This window comes from Cupressus sempervirens, chromosome 8, assembly GCF_028749045.1.
Source record: "Cupressus sempervirens isolate cs-2001-9-10 chromosome 8, ASM2874904v1, whole genome shotgun sequence".
NCBI lineage: Eukaryota > Viridiplantae > Streptophyta > Pinopsida > Cupressales > Cupressaceae > Cupressus > Cupressus sempervirens.
The window spans coordinates 486,290,978-486,314,949 of record NC_143125.1 but is presented as its reverse complement, the minus strand read 5'-3'; positions in this window follow the sequence as shown (position 1 = coordinate 486,314,949).

Genomic DNA, 23,972 nt, shown 5'->3' with positions numbered 1-23,972 from the left:
TGAACCAAAGTGGACTTTTGATTTGATGGTTACAATAGAAAATATGAAACTATATATGACTCAACAAGATAAGACATAGGACATCTCAAAGATCTACTTAATTACAAGTGCCAAAATAGGCCAAAAATGACCAAATTGTAAAAGTATCATGTCTACTCAAAATTACTCCAAAATGATACCAAATATGGAAAGTAGACAAAAATTATGCACTTTCAAAAAAAAAGCACCTGAATATGTGTCCATATGAGCCCAAATGAAGCCTCTAAAGTTGTAAAAATTGGGATTTGCAATTTTTAGAAAAATTTAGGAACAAAGATCTTAAACAACATACACCAATATGTAGATCATGAAATTCTACCCCAAAACAAAAAAAACTTGCTCGAAAAAAGGATTTTGTATGAGGGAGATATCGTTGTTTGAAAATCATCTCTATAATTATTTTTCCTGAATCATCACTATCGCACCTTCAAAAATCAAATGACTCTAGATTTTACCTCAGATGTCTGATTTTGATGAAACAAAAGTCAATTTGGGGGTTCTTTGACCTTGTAAATGTGATGTCAACATCTAATTTGCACCACCAAGTTCCAATTTTGACCAAAATAAATAAATCTCTCCAATCGCTTTGATACCATGTAAGAATTTAATATAGTTTTGATACCATGTAAGAATTTGCCTAAGGAAACAATTCAATGCCAAGATCAAGAAGCTCAATCAATAGCACAAGAGAGACAAATGATGATCAAATGAGAATGGATATCAAATGATTGGATATTAGATAATTGGATGAATACATTATAGAAGTGCCTTGTATATAAAGGCAACTGATATGAGTAGGAGTCAACAAAGAGATAAGCATACCAACTAAGCACATGTCCAGCAAGAGTGGATTATACTCTATTGTGCATGAATGTAGGTGCAACAATGAGAGGATAAGAATGCAAAGGTGTATCTCATAAAGAGATGTAGTAGACAACATGTGCTCAATTGGAGTACAAACTATTGTGTTGTCTACATGACAACTCATATGAATATGCAAACTCCTAGGTGTTACATGACAACTAATATGCTAGTGCATTAACCTAAGTAAACTTAAGTAAAGTGTAATTAGTAAATACTTATTTACACTAATAGTTTTAAAAGAGGATATGAAATGATAATGCTCTCTCATCAATGGGAAAAGATAGATATTCTCCTTAATCTTTGTTGGGAGGCAACATGTCTCTCCAAGGAAGGAATCTTTCTATGGATTTCTTTACAAAGGAGAATCCTTACATCTGATAGGTTTACTCATATGGGCTTTGTGTGACCCTTGAGATGTTATTTATATGAAAATGAATCTGAGATAGATGAGCATTTACTCTTCCTTCATCCCTTTGCTAGAAAATATTGGGAATAGTTATGTCAAAAGCTTAATTGGTCAACAACCTTTCCTGTCAACTTTAGGAATTTTCTTTATTGTTGGCCTAAATATGGGAATTCCAAGGTTTACAATAGTTTATCGATAATTTCTCCATCCATACTTCTATGAGAAATATGGAAGGAGAGAAATAGAAGAATTTTCACAAAAAAAAATCTAGATTTAACCTTCTTTCTCAATAAAGTGGAAGCATGTATTATAGAGGTAGAAAAATAATAACCTCAAAAATGATCATAAGGAAGAAGGTTCTTTCTCTAAGTGAGATGTAAAAATACACAAAGAATTGGTTAAAGGCTACTAACCCACCTTTTATCTATTCAAAATAAAATTACCAAGCTAGGGAAGATTGCAAATGGGTACCCCCTCTAGTAGGTTGGGAAAAGCTTAATTTTGATGGGGCTTCAAGAGGTAATCCAAGACCTATTGGATTAGGATGCATTACACATTCTAAAAAAGATTCCAAGCCCTTAGGGGTTCTTTCTAATAAATTAGTGGAATTAATGGTCTTGATTGAAGGTCTAAAACTTAGTTTGGAAATGGATATTAGAAAGTTAGTCATTGAAGGGTATTCACAAATTATTCTAAATGCAATAAGGAAAATAAATATTCCTAATTGGATTTTAAACTCTAAACCTGAATACACATTAAAAATAGTTGATCAATTTGAAGAAATTAGTATTAAACATATATATCAAGAAGGAAATAAAAAAGAAAATATATTAGCCAACAAAGGAGCAAATGGTGAAGATTCTCTCCTATTTTTTAAAAAGTTGTTCTAAATTTATAACCTTAAAATAATAATCAAAGATACATTTATTAATCAGTTTAAAAATCTACTATTTAGCTATAGGATAAATTTGATAGCAACTCCTCCTATACCAGTCACTAAAGTAAGATATCAATTAAGAATAGGAAATAAATACCTAGGTATAATTAAGGACAACAAAAATGTTATAATAAGGATACAACAAAGATTATAGGTATAGTCATTTTTTAATCTTAAATATTATACAGTCTTGATTTCTTGTTAAAATGCTTTCTCTAATAATTTAAGGGTGACCTTAAAGAATTAAATCTTTCAATTAGTTAATCTAACAACAATCTTATTCAAGAAGTAATGTTTGTAGGCCATTTCATGGAGACATACAAGGCAATATGTAGTAATAAAAGGAAGTCATAATCATAAAAAACATATACCAAAGTTATAAAGGCCACTATCACAATCAAGAATGCAAAATGGGAACTCTTAATGATGTAAATAGGGGAATTCCTCTAAATTAAACATGTGTCACCCTTTTAAAAAAGGAAAAGGTTAACAAAAGTATAATTGTTCAACTTCAATGACATAAACATGGTATTATTATTATTTATAATCTGAAAATGAAGTAAAGTAATGAAATATGTAGAAATGGACGAAGTTTAGGACAACTATTTTTAATGATTATTTGGAATAAGAGTTGACATATTTTTCTAAATTTTAAGGATGATTTTTTACTTGCTAAAAAATAATGAAAATTAGGGGTCTAGTTCCCACCACAAAACTATATGAAAATAAACCTTTTTCTCTTTGATCTAAGAGTATGCTATAGATTACATATATATGTAGCTCAATAAAAAATAAAAAATGGTTTTTGACCTATATTTTCTCTTTTATAGGAATTCAAATTTCAACTCACTAAAAATCAATAGTTTTATCTCCCACCAATTTTTTAAAAACTAATCTATCCTAACCAAAAGAAAAATTATACATTCTAGAAGAGGATTCTCTCCTCTAGAACATCATATGTTTTTCTACTTTTTTATGACATTTACTATTTTTTCTTCTCAAAATCAACATCTTCTCGAGAAATATGTCCTTGTAGTATTTTTTAATTACAATATACTATATATAATTAAAACACTATAAACTCCATCTAAGAATATTCTTGACTTTGAGCTCTATAAAATATTGTTTATATCTTTAAAAAAAATTATTAAAAAGAGTAAGAGTTATTAAAATGTCACTTTTTTGAAATAATTCTATTTTTTCAGTAATTGGACACAAACTAGCATACAACATGCATTTAACATACATTAAAAAATAGAAAAGTATGACAACTTATATAACTTAGCTAGAATCAACTTTTCTAGATCATTTGTTTAAACAAAATTGATTTTTAGATAGAAATACTCAAATTTAGCCATTCTGATAAGTCAATCTGATAGGTGACACAACTTTGTACTTTTACCCATGAACTATGTAAATAGATTAAGGATCCCTAGATTAACTGGAGGAACCATGTAATTAATTAATTAAAATTTTTGGCTTAGGCCTTTGCCGATTATTTTTTTTAATAAAATAACCTTTGTATTATTGTAATAATTAACAATAATTTCAAATATACTCTACTCGATATTAAAACGTATTAATAATCAGTTTTAACAGTAATAATAAACCCACTTTTGTCAAAAAAATAAAAATAATAGTTTCAAAAGGTATAACTACATATGGTAACTAGGCTATGTTGGAAATATTCAAGACTAGATAAGTTACTAAGAGGGGAGGGGTGAATTAGTAACTTCAGAATTTTTCTTTAAATTCACCACAAATCCATCTATACTACTACATACATTAGTACTGAAAGATAAAACATTCATTACACAAAAGAACACAATGTTTTGGTGACCTAGAAACCTTCCGAATAGAAAGTAAAATTGGGGTGGGGATGGTACCCACAAAACTTCACTACTGCAGCACAAAGTTGGCCTGTTAAGGCTTACATTGACCACTTCTAGTGATCTACCCTATTAGGAGCACAAAGGACTGCCAGGTCCACCTTGTTAGAGGATTTAAAAACATATAATGAAGTATGCACTTGGTTAAGAGATTTATACAAAAGACTATTAAGTCTACCTTGTTAAAGGATTTAGAAACTGATTCACCTATTAGGATGAAGCAGTGGATCTACTTACAACTAATTTTTGATAAGATCCTTTATGTACTAATCACCTTATGTGATAGATATGAATTTTCTACTCTTGTATTGACCTTGCTGCATTCCTTAAACTGCTGCTGATAATCCTTCACATGCACTTCTCAAAAAATACTTCATAGTACTTCAATACAATTATATCTTATAATGCATCTTACATATATGCCTTTCCAATTTAGAAAACTGCAAGGTTGGCCAAAATAGAAGTGAACAACACATTACAAAGTTGGCCCAATAGTAAATAACTTGAGTTCACTGAACTGACTCGATGACCTTCTGACACTCAGTGTCCATTGCATTACATGGCATTGTCATGCATTTGGTAGAAGTGAAGGTTTAGTTCATACTAATCAATCGATGTAGTTCTAAACTCGATGACCACTGGTGACTTAGTAGATGTAGTGTCACTTAGTAGTTATTACATGCTAAGTTTACCTTGCTTTACTCGATAAACACTACTTCTTCCAATGCTCAGTTTACACTGAATTTCCATAACAAAAACTTACTACTCGGTAGATGCTATGAAGCTCAGTAGACACTGCTGGTCTTCACATTGCCTATATTCAATTGGTAGCCACTATTCTGCTCGGTGTAAACTGATGAACACTTTGAAGCCTGGTTAACACTAGAATGCTCGGTGAGCATAGGAAACTAAGTGTTGAGCTCGGTAGCTACACTGATATAGATAAGTGTTGTCACTAATGGCAATAATAACTTAATGCCAACAATCTCCCCCTTTGGAATTAGTGACAAAACACTTATAAGCCAAAACATATGTACATAATTTGACTCACTGAATTTTGGTTTTTCAAAATTTATCTTTGTAAAGTTGTTGCATATACATTCCTACATATATCTCCTTGATCACACATAATGTATATACAAAGATACTTATGTAGATAGCTATACACATGCTGACTCTATTGAGTGCTATCTCCCCCTTTCACTTATACTGATATCTCTTCTTATATACAATGTTTCCCCCCTTTTTTCTTATACCAATATCTCCCCCCCTTTTTGACAGTAATGCCAAAGGGCTACATATACTATTTATATAGTTACACAAAAATGAGATAGAAATTATTGATGTACCTTGAGAGTGAGGGTGAATGAGTTATCCCAATTCTCTTGCAAAATTTGGTAGGTGGAGAGGGCAATTTGAACTTCTGTTGATAATTTGATCATGTGATCATCCACTGAGAAGTTTTAATCTTGGACCAATGTTTTCCAATGAGCAATATGTTTCTGCATTGTATCCATTATTGGTAAGACCATGTTTTGAATATCAATCAAGTTTTCTCTTATTCTTGCTTCTTCTCTTAGAAGTTCTGCCTACACGTCTGCTAGATATTTCACCTTGGTGTGATGAGAGGAGTTGGAGCAGGGGTTAGTCTACAACTTTGATGCACTTGATTGCATATCAACATCAATCTTATTTATCTTCTCCTTTATTTCTTTAGTAAAACTAGAGACATCACAAAGTTTAGCAAAAAGTGATACTACACTATTAAAAGAATTTTCAAAATTACCCAAAAATGTGAACAACTCAACTTGTTTGATTGCAATCTGTTGAGCAATATGCTCTAGCACCTTGTCATCAAACTTCCTTTCAACCTTTTCAATTAGTTTCTCTTGTCTAGAAGAGTCCTCATTATATTTCTATACAACCTCTTCTAACTGAATCAAAATGTTTTGAGTGGAATCCACTTCAACACCTATAGCTTCTATAATTATATTCTTGGCATTCTCAATTATTCTATACTCCTTATCCCTTTTAGACCTTAACTGCTTCTGTGTAGCTTTCTTCTCTATGATTTAACTTGCTAACCTCATCTCTTCAATAGTAGCAGTGTTAAAGTCAATCTTAGGTATTTCTATCTTTGTGTCCAAGTCAATGTCTTCTTCAATTTCCTTTCTAGTGATCAAAATTTTCAATGGTTTCCTTTATTCTACTTTTTTGATTACTAGTTTGACCTTTGGAAAAGACACAATAGTGGAGATAAAAGTGCTAGTGGTGAAAAATGGGATAGGAGTTAAGGATTGAATACCAATAGGAGTACTAACTGAATTAAAAACTAAAGCACTTCCCAAAAATGGTGCCACACTTGGTAGAATACCAATAGAATATCTGAACTAACTAGAATTGAAGTGGATGCAGATAATGCTGATGAAGTTTTTTTTGTAGAGCTAATTGGAATCGATGAAGAAAAAATTGTAGAACTCACTTTTTCTCTTACTGATGATGCAAGAGCAGAGGGAGCTAACTCAATAGTTGAAGAAGCAATAGTTAGCTTAGTAGATGAAGTGCCTGACACTTCTATTGTAGATACCTGGAGCTGGGAGGTGGCTGGTGAAGATTGAGCAATTGATGTTATTGTTGTGCTCACAATCTCACTAGTAGAAGCTATCTCCACAGATGTGACAATATTTGGTGGAGTGTGAGGAAGAGATGTAATTACTTCAACTGCTATTCTAACTGGATCACCTTCATCCTTTTCTTCTTCTTCCTTCTCTTCCATTAGAGCATGCAATTCTTTTGCTATGATTATGATTGAAGGAGTATTTTCATCATCATCATTGTTGTCACTACTGTCATCATCTTTAATTTCAACAATTTCTTTTGATGGCTTGTTGAGATGATATATATCTCTTCAAATGTCTGAGGCATGCTTAACCACTAATTTTATATTCTTCATTAATATGAAGCATGTATTAAGCATTAGAATCATTCTATCTTCATGCTCTTTTATTGCCTTCTTCACTTCTACATTAGTCAAATTTGGTATCGACTATCTCAATTATTGTTTAAAGATGTCCTTTACAATTTGCACCATGTTCTCCCATCTGACTTTGATTTTAGCAAAAGGATCTTCATGGATTTGAGGTTGCATTTGTGTAGGGAAGTATTTCCAAATACCCATCTTTTCCATAGCTAAGTCCTCAATCTCTTTTTCTCAGCTGGAGTCCAAGTCTCATATTTGAGAACTTTGAAGTTGCAAATTCCTACTCCAACTCTTAGTTATTTCCTTCTTTCCTAAAATGTAGGTGTAGGGCAGATAAATACGGGTTCATTTTTACCTTTCCTAGTTCTCTCGGTGAACACTATAGTTGGCTACTTCTGAGGTTTGGTGATAAACACTCTACCTTTCTTCCTTGTTGGTTCCTCTTTCTCTGATTCTTCCTCTTCTTTTTCAGATTCCTCCTCTTCATCCTCACCCTTTCCCTCAGTAAGCATTAGAGGACCTTTAGCTGTCTTTAATTTAGCAATTCTCTTCTTGCCTCTACTGAGAGCTTGAGGAATCTTAATACTAAGCTCTATCCTCTTCCTAGCTTCCTCATATGTGCCAAATGTAGGAAGATTAGGATTGGCTAGCTCATTTTCTAATGCCTCAATGATGTCTCTAGCTTCATCAATGTTAATTTCATAAGGTAATGGTTTTACCCATGCCACTCTTGGTATGACTGCTTGAATGTACACTCTGTCACAGTCCACCATGAAACATATATCATCCTTGTAATCTTCGACAAGCTTGGGTGGGATCCAAAATCTATTGTTCATTTTCTCCTTGAACACCTAAAAATAGTTATCCAACACCTTTTCAAAATTTTCACCCATTTCTTCAATAAATTCATTTATCTAATAAAGAATAGGGGTGTCTTTCCTCCACATGACTGTGCCCTTAGATGGAAATAATTTTTGAACATAAAAGAATAAGAAAGTAAGAAATGAACCAAACTTGAATGGATTGTTCTTGGAAGTCTTCACACTATCAATGTTTTTGTTCAATTGCTTTAGTAGCACATCTAACAGATCATATTCAAGGTTCTTTACAACTTTGTATGCTAGGTCAACTACCTCACAAGGAACACTATTCCACCAACTCAAGCTATAGATCTTGTGTGAAATGATGTGGATGCCAAACCTAAGCTCTATTTCAATGACTTTATTTATTTTCAAACCTCTACCATCCCACTCGGCCAGGGTTTTCTTTTGTAGTTCCTCTCGACCTAGGGTTTTGGTTGTCTTAGCTTTGCTTAGCATTGGTGGACCCATAACCTTGTGTATCATCCTCTTTGTAATTAGAATGGGTTGCTCCAACAATAATTGTCCATTGTGGAACTGACTCAATATGTACCTTATCCATTTTACTCGGAAATTCTATAGCAAGTGAGGGATATGAGTTAATCCTTTCATTTCCAAATGCTTATGCTTGGGTTTCAAAACTCTGTCAACACACATTTCAGCTAGGGCATTATCCATTTCTAATCTCCCTACTTCTTGAATAGTACATTTAAAATGAGTTCTTATGTCATTAATTAGGAGTACCTTTGATGAGATTTGTGACTGAGCACTGTAAGGATCAAGTGATTCAAAAACGCCCAAAATGAGCTTGAAGTTTGGTGCTTTCCATTCGATGCCCTTAACCAACATTTTGGAACCCTTCTTTAGTTTAGTGTTGCTTCTTCTAGTAGATGGAATTACTACTTGGTAGATGATAGAATTCATGAATATCTCACTACTAAATTTCTTGAAAACACTATAATGCTCTTTCAAATCGCTCTGCTCTTTGAATGATGTGGATGTGATGAAAAAATGAAGTCAAAATTGCCCCTTTTGTTGAGAAATTTTCATAAATGCTTAGCACCATAATGGCATAGTGCATGATAGACTATCATCCACTAACCTAACTCAGCAAGAGTATCAACTCAACAAACAAACCAAATTTTCTTTACTCTCGACCTTGCTCGATAAGGTCTTCAACCAACTTTCCTTGGTGGAGTTTGATGCAACTCGGCTAAAGATAACCTTTCTATGATTCTTGTGTATCTAAAATACTGATTGGATCATTTGCATTCTTATATTTGTTGGAATTGCTTATGATTTTCTTGCTAAATAGAGCTCCAACACATTCTTAAGAATTTAGTTTGAGACGATGGAGTCACCCATCTCTTGAGTGACTTCACTTCCATGATTTGAGCTTGTATCCTTAGTAGATTTAGGAATCCATTGCTACTTCATTTGTTTCCTTATGTTGTCAGCCCTTGCTTTCTTTTCATCTTCAACTTTGCTTATATTCATGCAGTTTTTAGCTATACGACTGAGTTCAATGCATGTGTAACACCTTATAGTAGTATCATTCTTTCTTAGGTGATGCCTTGCACAATTTATGCCAATGTATCCATATTCTCCACAATAATGACATCTACACCAGGTATTGTAGTCCCATCCAAATATTGCCTTTACAAGTTGTTCAGTTGGGTTGAATGATTTTGATCTACATTGAGATGCTTTGTGACCATGCTTTTTTCATTTGTGACATTTACCTTAAAATTTTGGTTTCTCCTTACATTCATTAGCTTTGTGACCATTCTGATTGCAGTTGTAGCACTTTCCATTGAATTTTTCTTTTCCATTGCTCCAGCATTTGTTTAATGTATGACCAATTTTCCTACAATTATTGCATGAGGGTTTTTGATTCTTTTTTGCACCTTGCTTGGAAGATTCATCTTTTTCTTCATTGTATCCAAGTCTTGCTTTACCCTTTTGCCTATGAAGATTCTGCTCATTTTGCTAATTCAATTGATTCATGTCTTCTTGAGATTTCATCATTCTCTCATTGATCTATTTTTTAGCATTTAGGTCATTCTTCAATTTTTCAATGATTTTCTTTTTAGATCTTTGTTCTCTCATTGTTCTTTCATTAATTTCTCTTTCATAATTTAGATCATTTCTTATTCTTTCATTCTGTGCTTTGAGAATCCTAATTTCTTCATTTGCTTCAATGATTTGATCAATAAGGTCTTCATGTTGATTAGATTGATTTTGTTCTTCATTGTTTCTTGCTTCCAAGTCTTCTTTTGCCTTATTCCTTTGTTCCAAAATCTCACATAGCCTAATTGATTGAATTTCTTGTTCTCTTTTGAGTTTCCTTAGTTATTCCTATAGAGATCCATTCTTTTCTAGGAGTTCTTTGATTGCATTGTTTGCTTCATCTGAGCTGCTTGAAGGAAAAATAATCTTCAATCCTTTCTTCAACATACTTAAGGTCATGCATCTAATTTGCAAGTTAGTTTCTTCTTTTTAGGGATTGGGAAAGATGTTCCTTTGCTTCCTTTAGTTGAACTATGGTTATCTCTAGATCTAGCTTTTCATTTTCAATTGCCTTGTCAAGTCTGAATATCTCCATTTGTCCTTAGATCTTTGCTCAAGTTGTTAAACTTTATCCTGAGAATCACAATGCTTTGATACCAATTGTTGGAAATATTCAAGACTAGATAAGTTACTGAGAGGGGAGGGGTGAATAAGTAAATTCATAATTTTTCTTTAAATTCACCAAAAATCCATCTATACTACTACATACATCAGTACTGAAAGATAAAACATTTATTACACAAAAGAACACAATGTTTTGGTGACCCAGAAACCTTCCAAATAGAAAGTAAAACTGGGGTGGGGATGGTACCCAAAAAACTTCACTATTGCAACACAAAGTTGGTCTGTTAAGGCTTACATTGACCACTTCTGGTGATCTGCCCTGTTAGGAGCACAAAGGACTACTAGGTCCACCCTGTTATAGGATTTACAAACATACAATGAAGTATGCACTCGGTTAAGAGATTTATACAAAAGACTATTAAGTCTACCTTGTTAAAGGATTTAGAAATTGATTCACTTGTTAGGATGAAGCAATGGATCTACTTACAATTGATTGCAGATAAGATCCTTTATGTACTAATCACCTTATGTGATAGATATGACTTTTTTGCTCCTGTATTGACCTTGCTGCATTCCTTAAACTGCTATTGATAATCCTTCGCATGCACTTCTCAAAAAATACTTCATAGTACTTCAATACAATGATATATTACAATGCATCTTACATATATGCCTTTCCAATTTACAAAACTGCAAGGTTGGCCAAAATAGAAGTGAACAACACATTACAAAGTTGGCCCAATAGTAAATAACTTGGGTTCATTGTGTTAGAGTAAATAATTAATTAATTATTAATTATTTGTTCTATTTACTTAAGCGTACTTAGTTTAATGTATTTATTTAATATTTAGTATTTAATGCATGTAGTGATGAGTTTTTGACAACATGGGAGTTTGTTCCCTTCTAGCATGTTCCACCTTTTTGTGGAAAAGTGCTTAGTTTATCCTCTACCACCTTCTAGCTTGTTCTGCAAGCTTCCATGAGGCCTTTATATTCAGGCTCTCTCATTGTACAACATGTTGCATTCTCATTGTAAATACATTTTCATTGTTTTGCAATATGTTTTCTCTCATGTCCATTTAGGGTTTTTCCAAGCTCCACCTCTTCCTTCTTGGTTTCCCTTTCATAGGTTATTTTACATGTAGGTGATCTTGGTGACTACAGAGTTGGATTTCATCAACTCCTACATGGTATCAGAGCCTCCCTGCTGCTGCTTTGTTGAAAGATTTTTGAAACCACGATTCAAAGACACAAACCCTAGTTTTTTTGTGCTTTTTTCTTCAATCTAGAGGAAGAGCATTTTTTGGAGCACTTTGGTCCCAAACAGACACTGCTATTGGATCCGAAAGGCTATTTATAGTCAGGATTCATATAAAGCTTGTCAATTTTGGAGACAGAGCTCCAGGAGGCAAATTTTTTTTTGTTTCAGGCCCTACCGTACAAACTATACGGACAATTTGGCATTTAAAAAAAAAGAGAGATTTTTGGGTGTGCCATCATGGGACCACCCAGCAGCCAGTGCCACCACGAGGCTTCCAGCACTCTACCTACACCCCTCCATTGCCGACAGAGCCACCCTCCCATTGCTCAAAACCCACTCAGCTCCTCCAGTGGTGTTCCCCAGTTTCCTCTACCCACCTCCGCTTCTACAGTGCCTACCACTAGTTTTCGCTACTCTGCCTGGGTTGTGACACCAACTCTCCACTCCAGGTCTACTTGCTCACATAGATGTTATGTCACCTACTAGCATATTTTTTACTGCAGTGTCTGCATAATAGCCACCAATCAGTAGGTGACATGTAGCATGTGCTACGTGGCACTTTGCCATGTGGACACTACCATGTCACCCAACTAATGTCACCATTTTGCCATGCGGTGTCCACGTGGCATCTTTTTTGCCTCGATGAGCCATAGGCTATCAAATTTAATGGAGTGGAATGCTGACATCATCATGACATCATCTTGCATCACCCTCTTACACCTCTCCAAGGTTATTTTGACCTACCTTTGTTTTTTTGGCCATAACTTGACCATATGAAGGTATTTTTTCGATCTAAAAGAAGCATTGAAAAGTTGGTTCCGGTATGGAGACATTGATATAGGTATTTTTAGGTTTTGATGCAATTTTTTTTCCCTTTTTTAGTTGAAGTCCAAAGTTTTATTTTTGACTCTGACATGCATTTATTTTGGGTCTCGTGTTAATTTTTTGGAAACATTATATTTTTGAAAAGCTGGTTTTGTCACCTTTTCAAAAATGTGGTCTTTTTCCTTAGATTCTAGCCCATGCTCTTTCTATCATGTTTTTGGCATTTTTACTCTATGATGGATATCTTGGGTAGTTTAGGCCTAAGGATCATTTTCTTGGCATGGTTTCTTTTGTTTTAGGTTGTACTATCTTTTGTGTTAGCTTTTTTCCTATTTTGATCATTGTAGACATCATTTGTAAGCACTTTTTTGTATACACACTGAGATAAAGTGCCACTTTTGCATTTAGGTTCATGAACATTATTTTTTGAGATAGTTGTACATGCACTACTATTTTTATAGAGCACCATGGGACGGATAGTTGTTTGTTGTTTTAGGCCTTCTCCCTTTGTCAAGTGGGTGTCCCTTCCATGACAATAGCCCCATGCAGCATCGTTGTGACCGTGTCTTTATAGGTATTTGTACCTCTTCCTCTCTTTTCATTCTTGGTTCTATTTGCAAAGGATTTTGGCCCACCTTCTTAGTTACTTGTCATCTCACCCTATCTACATTAAGGGGGGGTTATGCTATTGTTCTAATGCATCCATGGTTCAATGGTTTGATAGTGTGAACTATGTATTTAGTGGTTGATCCTATATATCAGGCGATTGTAGTGGCTAGCTACCTATGCATTTCGGTGAGATGGATCATCTACCATATAGACATGCTCGGTTTGTGCCTTCTTCCATGGAGGTTCTTTAGATCAGCAATTTCTTTTAGATGGCAGATTTTGTGGCTTCTTCATGCTTCAGTGATGCTCTTCATGATCACTCCTTGTTCATGTTTTAGGGGACATTTCCCTAGTTGGAGGCTTCTTGTATTTTTCACTAGGTTTTTACCTCTTTTTAGGGGAGGTTTTTTCCCATGTAGTTTTCTCTCTTTCCCCATTTACAGAGGTTGAATTTTCTTGCATTGTACATGGGTACCTAACATGACCTTGTTGCCGAGACCCATTCTGCATTTTCATGTTAGTTTTGGAAGCTTAAGGAATTCCACTAAGTTGCAGTTAAGGTGGGGTGTTAGAGTAAATGATTAATTAATTATTAATTATTTATTCTATTTACTTAAGCTTACTTAGGTTAATGAATTTATTTAATATTTAGTATTTAATGCATGTAGTGATGAGTTGTTGACAACACAGGAGTTTGTTCCCTTCTAACATGTTCCACCTTTTTGTGGAAGAGTGCTTAGTTGTCAACCTTATCCTCTACCATCTTCCATCTTGTTCTACAAGCTTCCATGAGGCCTTTATATTCGGGCTCTCTCATTGTACAACACATTGCATTCTCATTGTAAATACATTTTCATTGTTTTGCAATATGTTCTCTCTCATGTCTATTTAGGGTTTTTCGCAGCTCCACCTCTTCCTTCTTGGTTTCCTTTTGAGAGGTTATTTTGCATGTAGGTGATCTTGGCAATTATGGAGTTGGATTTCATCAACTCCTACACAATGAACTAACTCGGTGACCTTCTGATATTCAGCATCCATTGCATTACACGACATCATCATGCACTTGGTAGAAGTGAAGGCTCAGTCCATACTGATCACTCGATGTAGTTCTAAACTTAGTAACCACTAGTGACTTGGTAGATGTAGTATCACTTGATATATACTGCACACTGAGTTTACCTTGCTTCACTCAATAAACACTACTTCTTCCAATGCTTGATTTACACTGAATTTCCATGACACAAACTTACTGCTTGGTAGACACTTCAAAGCTCAGTAGACACTACTGATCTTCACATTGCCTATATTCACTTGGTAGCCACTGTTCTACTTGGTGTAAACTACTGAACACTTCAAATCTTGGTTAACACTAGAATGCTTGGTGAGCATAGGAAGCTAAGTGCTAAGCTTGGTAGCTACATTGATATAGATAAATGTTGTCACTAATGGAAATAATAACTTAATGCCAATAGGCTAATATAAATATGAATATAGAGTGAGAAGAATAAGTGAAAAATGGATAGAAAGATGGAGATAAATAGAGAGGTAAAGATAGAAAGAGATCTAGGAAGATATAGAGGGAGACATAGAGAGTGAGAGACATAGAGAAAGAATTAGAATAAGATATAGATGGTTAGATGGATTGATAGGGAGATAAGGAGGTATAGAGAGGAAGAGAGGAAAACATGAGCAATAAAAAAAAACTTATTTGTGCTTCCATACTTGTTCCCTATACCCATTGCACACTAAGGTATGATTTTTAGTAATATTCTAATTACACCATAAGTGTTCTCCAATTTGAAAGAGGACATGTTAATCAATGGTCCAATTTTCTTAAAATGCCTTGCATGACCATTACATTGATCATGATTAGTCAATATTTCAATAGGTTTTATTGGTCAGAATAAAGTTTGCTTCTTAACATTTTGTACTGTCAAATTTTGTGCCTCTTCCTTGTAGTGTTCCCAGACTAACTATTTTATGTCTTATAAATATAGAGTTATACGTGCAATTAGACATAAGATCATATCTCATATTCGATGTGTATAGATGATGTCTTTTCTCTTTACATTGGGTGATTGAATGAAGTGTTTGTTTTTTATATAAGATATAATACATTCTCTCTCTCTCTCTCTCTCTCTCTCTCTCTCTCTCTCTCTCTCTCTCTCTCTCTCTCTCTCTCTCTCTCTCTCTCTCTTTGAGTGGCTTATCTAAATGAAATTCAAAGATCATATCAAGTACCTTGGAAAAATGGCTATAGAGTCATTACAATATGGAAAAGTCATTGATTCACAAGCAAGCTCAATATTTTAATGTTAGAAGAAGATTTGAGATTAATGGCCAAAAATAAATGTGAATATGATTATAGAAAATTAACCCAAATTTGATCTATTAAAAAGAAAATTACCAAGCCAAGGTAGATTGCAAATGGGTACCCCCTTTAGTAGGTTGGGAAAAATTTAATTTTGATGGGGCTGTTATCATTTTTTACACCCTGCCAAGATTCAAATTTTAAATGTTTTACCCGCCAACGGTCAATATGCAGAGTTAATATTATTTTAAATACCCAATCAAACCTTATAATATGTTCTGTAGCCCGCAAGTCTTCCATCGTCAGATCTAAAGAATATCTACGGTTGGCGAGATAGCGCCATGGGAAGTTGCATGGTGGATATATTAGTGACATAGCGCCCTTTTGCCACGTGTCCAGTGGGTCCCAGGCATGCCTTGTCAAATATTGGTGAGGATTCGTTAGACAGTTGGCATGTGGTCAGTTCCTTTTGGCTATGCACTAAGAAGTCAGATCTATCTTGCTCGTCGTTAGATCAGTTCAGATCAATGATGGGCGCTATCTTGCTATGGAGAACTGTGAGAATTTTAACCATAGCGACATAGCGCCTCGATGACACATGGCATGTGGGTCCATTTTCATCTTGTGGGCTACAGGATGAACAGGTGTGTTGTCTTTCATGGCAACTGTCAGAAAGGTTAGAGTATGTGGGAGGATCTTATTGGCCCATCCAATTAACCAGGTATGCAGTCCTGCAAAGAGTTTGAGCGCCGTAGATGTGAATTTGATCCATGATTGGCATCATGTCACTATTGAGAGTTGCACGATAGATACCCATAGCGACATAACACCTTGGCGACATGTGGCATACATGACGTAATGGGCCCGCCCTTCTTCAAAGTGATAGTACATCTCATCCTTAGTGACAGTTGTCAGATGAGCCAGAATACAGTGGTATTTTTTCATTGGTCCATTCAGCCAGCTCGAAACGTAGTTGTACAATGTTGTGGACCACTGTAGATCTAAGGTAGATCTATGACAGGTGCTATCTCGCTATGGAGAACTGTGAGAACTTTAACCATAGCGACATAGTGGCCTTTCGCCATGTGGACCAGGGGCCAGGTCTCACCAAGGTATGTGTGCCAAGGATTGCTAGGTGTCATTCGAGTGTGGTGCAGTTGCCGAGATGGTGCCAGGTATGATGGGCCCAGGTAAGAACAAGTGTAGTATTATAATGAGTCTTCACAATAGTCAAATTTCAGGAAGATCTATGGTTGGCATTAGCGCGCTATTGAAAGTTGCACACTATATACCATAGCAACATAGCACCTCAGTGACACATGTTAGGTGGGCCTGTGTTATCTCATGAACCTCAAGGATGATGCCAAGTTGTGCTAGGTAGATACCAGGTGTGCTGACAGCGTTTGGCAGGCCCAAAAGTTGAAAAGCAAAGTGTAAAACATGACGAGTCTCCACGATTGTCAAATTAAGAAAGATCAATGATGGGCACTATCTCACTATGGAGAACTACAAGAATTTTAACCATAGCGACATAGTGCCTTGGTGATACGTGTCTTGCAGGCCTATCCAACATTGACAGTTAATGACTGGCAGTTAGTGTAATCATCGCAACTAGAGTTGGAGGAGTTGGCACAGTTAGTGATGAAGAGATGGTCAACTATGTAGGACTTTCGCAAGGTGGAAAAATAAAAAGAGGTCATTGGTCCACATGGTCCATCCTACTTACAAAATTAGGTTGACTCACTGACTCTGCTGATTCACAACCCAAAAAATGAAGGTAATCAATTTTGTTGCACGATCTGATCTTCATGATCGATTCCAACTACCATGAAATGAATGCAGAATGAGAAGAACACTCCATCACCATCTTTTGATCCATTTACCAGGTCAGAGTGCAGTTATGGTGCCATTTTTGTCTTCTCAGGGCCCTGTTCCAAATCATTGTGTCTGGATCCACATCCAGATCAGATTTCCCCTTGATTGTTCTCTACAGAACTTAATGGTAGGTAGCTGCGAAGTCACTTCAGCTGGAAGAGATCTCAGTTATGCTTGAACTATAAAGGAAACTTTTGTAGATTTTGTTGAGGTCGGACCTTTCTCTGCCTTTTCTCAATTGTTGCTCTGCAATTCCAGTGTAAATTCCCCTATGCCTCTAAACTATATGATTCTTTATTTTATCTCCTTCAGCCATTGGTATGAAAGTGCAAGAACTCCTTGCCTTCGCCATTGTTTTATGAAAGTCTATAATTTGCATGACTGTATCTCTATTGGCTTGTGAATGGTATATAAGTGAATCTCTCTTTCCTTGTGACATTCATCTTGATCATCTTGTTCTGCATGTGGTTATTTTATTAAAGCAAGTCTGAATGTGTATATCCTTAGTTTCATTCTAGTTCAATAGTGCATATATGGGAAGAGATTGGTTTGAACACTCTATTTTGGTGCATCGCCTCTTTAGATTAGGCTAGGTAGATTTTTTTCATGCTCTCCTTCTCTCTTTTCCCCTCCAAGAGTAGTTAGGTGCACCCTGATAGTAAGAGGAAGCCGGCCTTCTCTAGAGACTCAACCTCATAGTTCAAGTCCCATAGCTTGGAGGTTGTTTCCATGTTTCACTAGGTTGTCCTCATGCATAGGCTTTGGACAAGGGTGCAAACCTAAGTGACAATAATTTTTGGCATGTCTGGTGGGACTCATTTTAGAAAATTTCAAGTCTACTGGTGTCAAAAGGGAAGATTTCAAGATTAATACTGAAGAGATAGTACCGGCTTCGCTTCAAGAGGCTCATTCTTCAAAGTACTTGGTGACTTTGAGCTTCAAACACATATCTGGTTCCAGACCAAAGTTGTAGTGATTCATGCCCAGAGCTGAGACAAGGACATCTTCTAGAGGTAATTTTCAATACCAAGAGCTTTCACTTTCAAACCCTAGAAGAAGGAAGACTAGAATATCCTTATAACCAGTTAGGAGCGCAGTAGTAACAAATACTCCTACAAGATCTATCTCTACTCCTCCTACTATTAGATCTCAGCCTAGACTGCTATCAACACATATCAATAGGTCACTTGTCTATATGGCATTGCCTAGAGCTCATACTTTTTCCACCTTTAATGGTGGGATCCCTCTCTTGTTAGCCCAAAGACATGACATACCAGTAGGTGCACTCAAAAGTATACCAGAATTTACTAGTGAAACTTCTACCTCCCCCTTAGAACACATTCAAGAGGTTGCAAATGTCTGCAATATCCATGGAATTACAAAGGATGATGTTGCAGTTAGGCTCCTAGCCTCATCCTTGAAAGGAAAAGCACTAAAATGGTATAAAGGTTTAGCTCATGGTTCTATAATAGATTGGGATGGATTAGGAGCAAGATTGTGCAAACATTTTGAGGATAAGAGTGACTATTTGTCACTTTTAGAGCAGTTGACTACTATAAAAAGAGCCCCCATGAAAGTATGACTGATTTTAACTATAGATTCCAAAAGACATGGGATAGAATACCTACTTTAGTGAAGCCTACCCCTGGTAATTCCTTCTTGCATTACCTTAGAGCTTTTAACAGTGATATTGCCACCACAATCCAAACTATGGGAGGAGATACCTTGTCTAACGCTTATGACATAGCAATAAGGGTGAAAAGCATCTTGATAAAAGGAGGTAAGTTAGCTCCAAGGCCTCCTATGCCCTTCTTCCTTGATGTTCCAAATCATCAACCAGCAATGGCTCCCCTCCCCACAACTTCTATATCACAACCCCTTACTCCAGTCCCTCAAGCTTCCACATCCTCACATGGGATAGATGAAATCAAGGGGATGATGCAATCTATGATGCAGAGCATGGAAAAAAGAGACAAGAACCTTGATAAAAGATTGCAAGATCAAGAGAAGAACCTTGATAAAAGATTGCAAGATCAAGGGAGGAAGATAGAAGACCAAGGAAGGAGGCTGGAGGATAATTTCTCTATGATGCAGAAAGTGAGCAACAAAGTGGTGACTTTAGAAAGATAGTAAGCTCAAGGTAGTAAGCCTCATCAATTGCAATATCAAACTCTGAATAGTGGTAGGCCTCCAAATCCTAATCATTGGAACCATTCTTTTGATCAAAGTAGGCAGGGTGGCTAGGCTTCAACCTCAAATGTAAACCAAAGTAGGGCCATAGTCCATCAAAACAATATGGCTAAAGATCAAGATTTTTGTCCCTCCTATAACTACTCCTATGCCTATTGTATGTGTTAGAAGGCCTCAATATCTTCTGATTGGTCATATATGTCTTTTAAAACTAGATATGGAGCTAATGCTTCAATCAGAGCAGAGCCTCAAGCCCTCCATCATACTGAATCTTACACCCCCAACCCCATCAACATGAATTTCCCTATTCTAGAGATGAATGAGAATGACATATTGAAGGAGCCCACCACTCCCCTGGTAGAGATACCTGATTTCTTCTTGGATGAGTGGGCTAATGCATATCAATTTGACCCTATGTTAGAGATCCTTGAGATAGGTCTCAGTACATATTGTATATTGGAAAAGGATGCCCTGGTTCTCAATCTTGTGGATGCTAAAGAAGATGAAAGTGGGATATGGAGTATGTACTTCGATGGATCAAGGAATAAAAATGGATCAGGAGCTGGTGTAATGTTAATTTTCCCTGCACAAATAAAGTATTCCTTCTCCTTTAGGCTCCAATTCAGTTGCACCAATAATGTGGCTGAGTATGAATCCTTGATCCAAGGTCTCTTACTTGCTCAAAAAAGAGGAATTCAAGCCTTAAGGGTCTATGGAGACAGTGAGTTGGTGGTTAATCAAGTGAGAAATCAGAATATTGCCAAAAATGGTTTGCTCAAGTCTTATAAACATAGAGTTTGGGATTTGCTTGAGGGTTTCAATGCATTTAACATCCAAAGCATGCCTAGAAAAGAAAATAGACATGCTGATAGACTTGCAGCAATAGGTGCATCTTATTATGTGCCAAGGAATCTTGAGGAGGAGAAGAAGCAAAAAATCAGAGTATTAGTAAGGCTTGCCATCCCTAACAATAACACCCACTGGCAAGTGTTTGAGTCTGATGAGCAAATTGTCAGATTCTTACAGAATGAGGCAAAATTTTCAGAGAGAAATTAGTCAAGACTACAAGATCAGTATGGTGATCAGATCATTCATTTCAGTTCTAACAAGTTGCCTAAAGGTCTCATTACTTTAGAGAGTGTTTTTAATCCTAATGATCAAGCAAAGGGCAGGGCCATGAACCTAGCTGCTGATGAGGATGACCATACTCCAGTCATGGTTGCTGATGGAAAATCCTTAAACATGGGGAAGGTATGTTCTGAAATTGAACAAGAAAATTTTATTCATCTATGTCAGGAATTTAATGATATATTTGCTTGGACATATGATGACTTAAAGGGTTTTGACCCAAGGTTATTTCAGCATACCATAGATTTAGTTGATGATGCAAAACCAATAAGACAAAAAAAAAGACCAGTGAATTCCAAGATTGAACCATTAATGAGAAAAGAGCTATCCAAGCTGATTGAGGCCAATATAATTTTCCCTATCAAGCACTCATCATGGGTAGCAAATCTTGTCCCTATTAGGAAGAAGAATGGGGAAATTAGATTGTGTGTGGACTTTAGGGACCTTAACCAAGCTTCCCTTAAAGATCACCACCCCCTTCCTTCTGTGGAGAAAATTTTGTCCAAGGTCAGTGGTTCAAAGAGATTCTAATTTCTTGATGGATTCTTTGGTTACAATCAAGTGCTGGTTAAAGAGTCTAACAGGTACAAGACTGCATTTACCACTAAATGGGGTACCTATGCTTTTTGTAAGATGCCATTTGGGCTAACCAATGCAGGTGCTACATTTCAGAAGCCAATGGAAATGGCCTTCAAGAAATTGATTGACAAGTTTATCTTAGTTTACCTTGATGATATCACTATGTATTCAAAGGATGTAGATGATCATTTTCATCATCTCATATAGGTATTCTTAAGATGTAGAGAGTTTGGGGTTTCCCTTAATCTAAGCAAGTGTGTCTTTGCTACTAACCAAGGAAAATTATTAGGGCATATTGTATCTAAGGATGGCTTAACTGTTGATCTAGAGAGAATAAAAGCAATACTTTCTCTCCCTCTTCCTAAACACAAGAAAGGGCTGCAAAGTTTCCTAGGCAGGATAAATTTTGTGAGAAGGTTTATCCCAAATCTTGCTACCATGGTGAAACCTCTTATAGCTATGCTTAGGAAAGTTATGGTCTTTGCATGGACCAAGGAAGGGAAGGAAAGTTTTGAAGAGATCAAGACAGCCATAGCCTCAGCCCCTACTCTCATGAACCCAAAATTTGAGAAGGATTTCATTCTGTATACCTTAGGTTGTGAGTCAAGCATTTCTGCTATCTTGACTCAAAAAAATGACAACAATGAAGAACAACCCATAGCTTTCTTTAGTGAAGGGCTTAAGGAGTATGAAGATAGGTACAGTTATGTAGAGAAGCAAGCCCTTGCAGTCGTCAGAGCTTTAAGGAAATTCAGACACCTCCTATCCCATAACAAGATTCATTTGTTAGTACCCCATGCCAATGTGAAGGATTTCCTTTTGAGCAAAGATATTAGTGAGAAAAGGGCTAGTTGGATTACAAGAGTGATGGAGTATGATGTCGATATCCAGGTCACTAAGCTGGTAAGAGGTAAGGGATTGTGTAAGCAGATGTTATCATCTCAAGAGCCTGATGAAGAAGTTTTCATGGTATTAACAGAAGAACAAGAAGCAAGAAATGATGGCCCAAGGAATTAGATGGATGACATGAAGGATTTCTTATTAGGGAATGGATACCCTCAAGGATTAGACAAAGCTAAAAAGAGATGGTATAGGCTACAGTCAATTCCTTATGTCATAGTTGATGATATCCTTTTTAAAAGAGATTTTAACGGAGCCCTATTAAGGTGCCTTGATATAAACCAAGCTGAAAGAATGATCAAGGAACTTCATGATGGTCCTGATGGTGGCCACTTCTCGGCTAGAACAACTGCAATGAAGATCATGAGGGCTGGTTACTACTGGCCATCTTTTTTCCATGACTATCATAAGTATATAAGGAAGTGTGAAAAATGTGCCTTCTTCTCTGGAAAACAAAGACTTGCAGCTCTTCCCCTCCAGCCTATCTAGGTGGATCAACCTTTTGCTTAGTGGGGGTTGGATTTCATAGGCCCTATCAATCCTCCTTCCAGTTTTGGTCACAAATGGATTTTAGCTGCTACAAATTACTTTACCAGGTGGAAAAAGGTAGTGGCATTGAAGGATGCCACCAAATCTTCAGTTGTTGAGTTCCTTGATGGAATTGTGACTAGGTTTGGTGCCCCTTCAACCATTATTTTAGATAATGCCAAGTCTTTTGTTGGAGCTCAGATTTGTGCATGGGTAGTGGATCATAATATCTATATGAGCACATCCTCAAATTACTATCCTCAGGGTAATGGTTTGGCCGAGTCATCCAACAAGAACCTAATTAGGATCATGAAAAGGACAATAGAGGATAATTAGAGGTGTTGGCATAAAAGGATGAAGACTACACTGTGGGCTGACAGGATAACACCTAAAATATCAATAGGGAATTCACCATTTATGTTGGTATATGGTAGAGAAGCAAGGCTTCCAATTTCATTGGAGTTCCCAGCCCTAGAACTAGCTCATCAACTAGAGTTGATTGAGGATGATGCCATGACAGTGAGAATGGAAGAACTGATGGAGCTAGAAGAAAAGAGAAATCAGGCCATGCAGACCCTAGAGGCATACCAGTAGTAGGTGAAGAGGAGTTTTAACAAGAAGGCTAGGGTCAAGATCTTCAGGGAGGGAGATTTGGTTCTGAAGTGGGATGCAAATAGGGTAAAACCAGGCTAACACTCAAAGTTTGATAAATTGTGGAGTGGTCCTTATCTAATTATCAGTTGTAAGTAGGCCAATGCTTTCTAGTTAAGCAGGCTTGAGGGTGAGATTCTGCCCATCCCAGTTAATGGGATTTACCTTAAGCCATGTTTCTGACAGGGTTTGGGGTTCCATGTATATAGTTAGTTTAGTTTTGTTCTTTTTTGTTCCCTATTTTCCAAGAAGTGCAGAAGCACGGGGTTGTCTCTCTGTGAGGTAGCAAGTTTTCAAAAATTTGAAAATTGTAGGGAGTTTTGGTCTCTGGTTCCAGTTGCAGAGACAGAGATTTCTGGGTTTTTTTCTCTCAGAACTAGGGTTAGGGTTTTGCAATGCATAGGATCTACATCTTTTTGACTTTGTAGCCCAATGGATGCTTTAGGCCATTGGTCTTATGCGTAGCAAGCTCGCATCCCCTGTGAATCGCCAGAAATGTTATCATT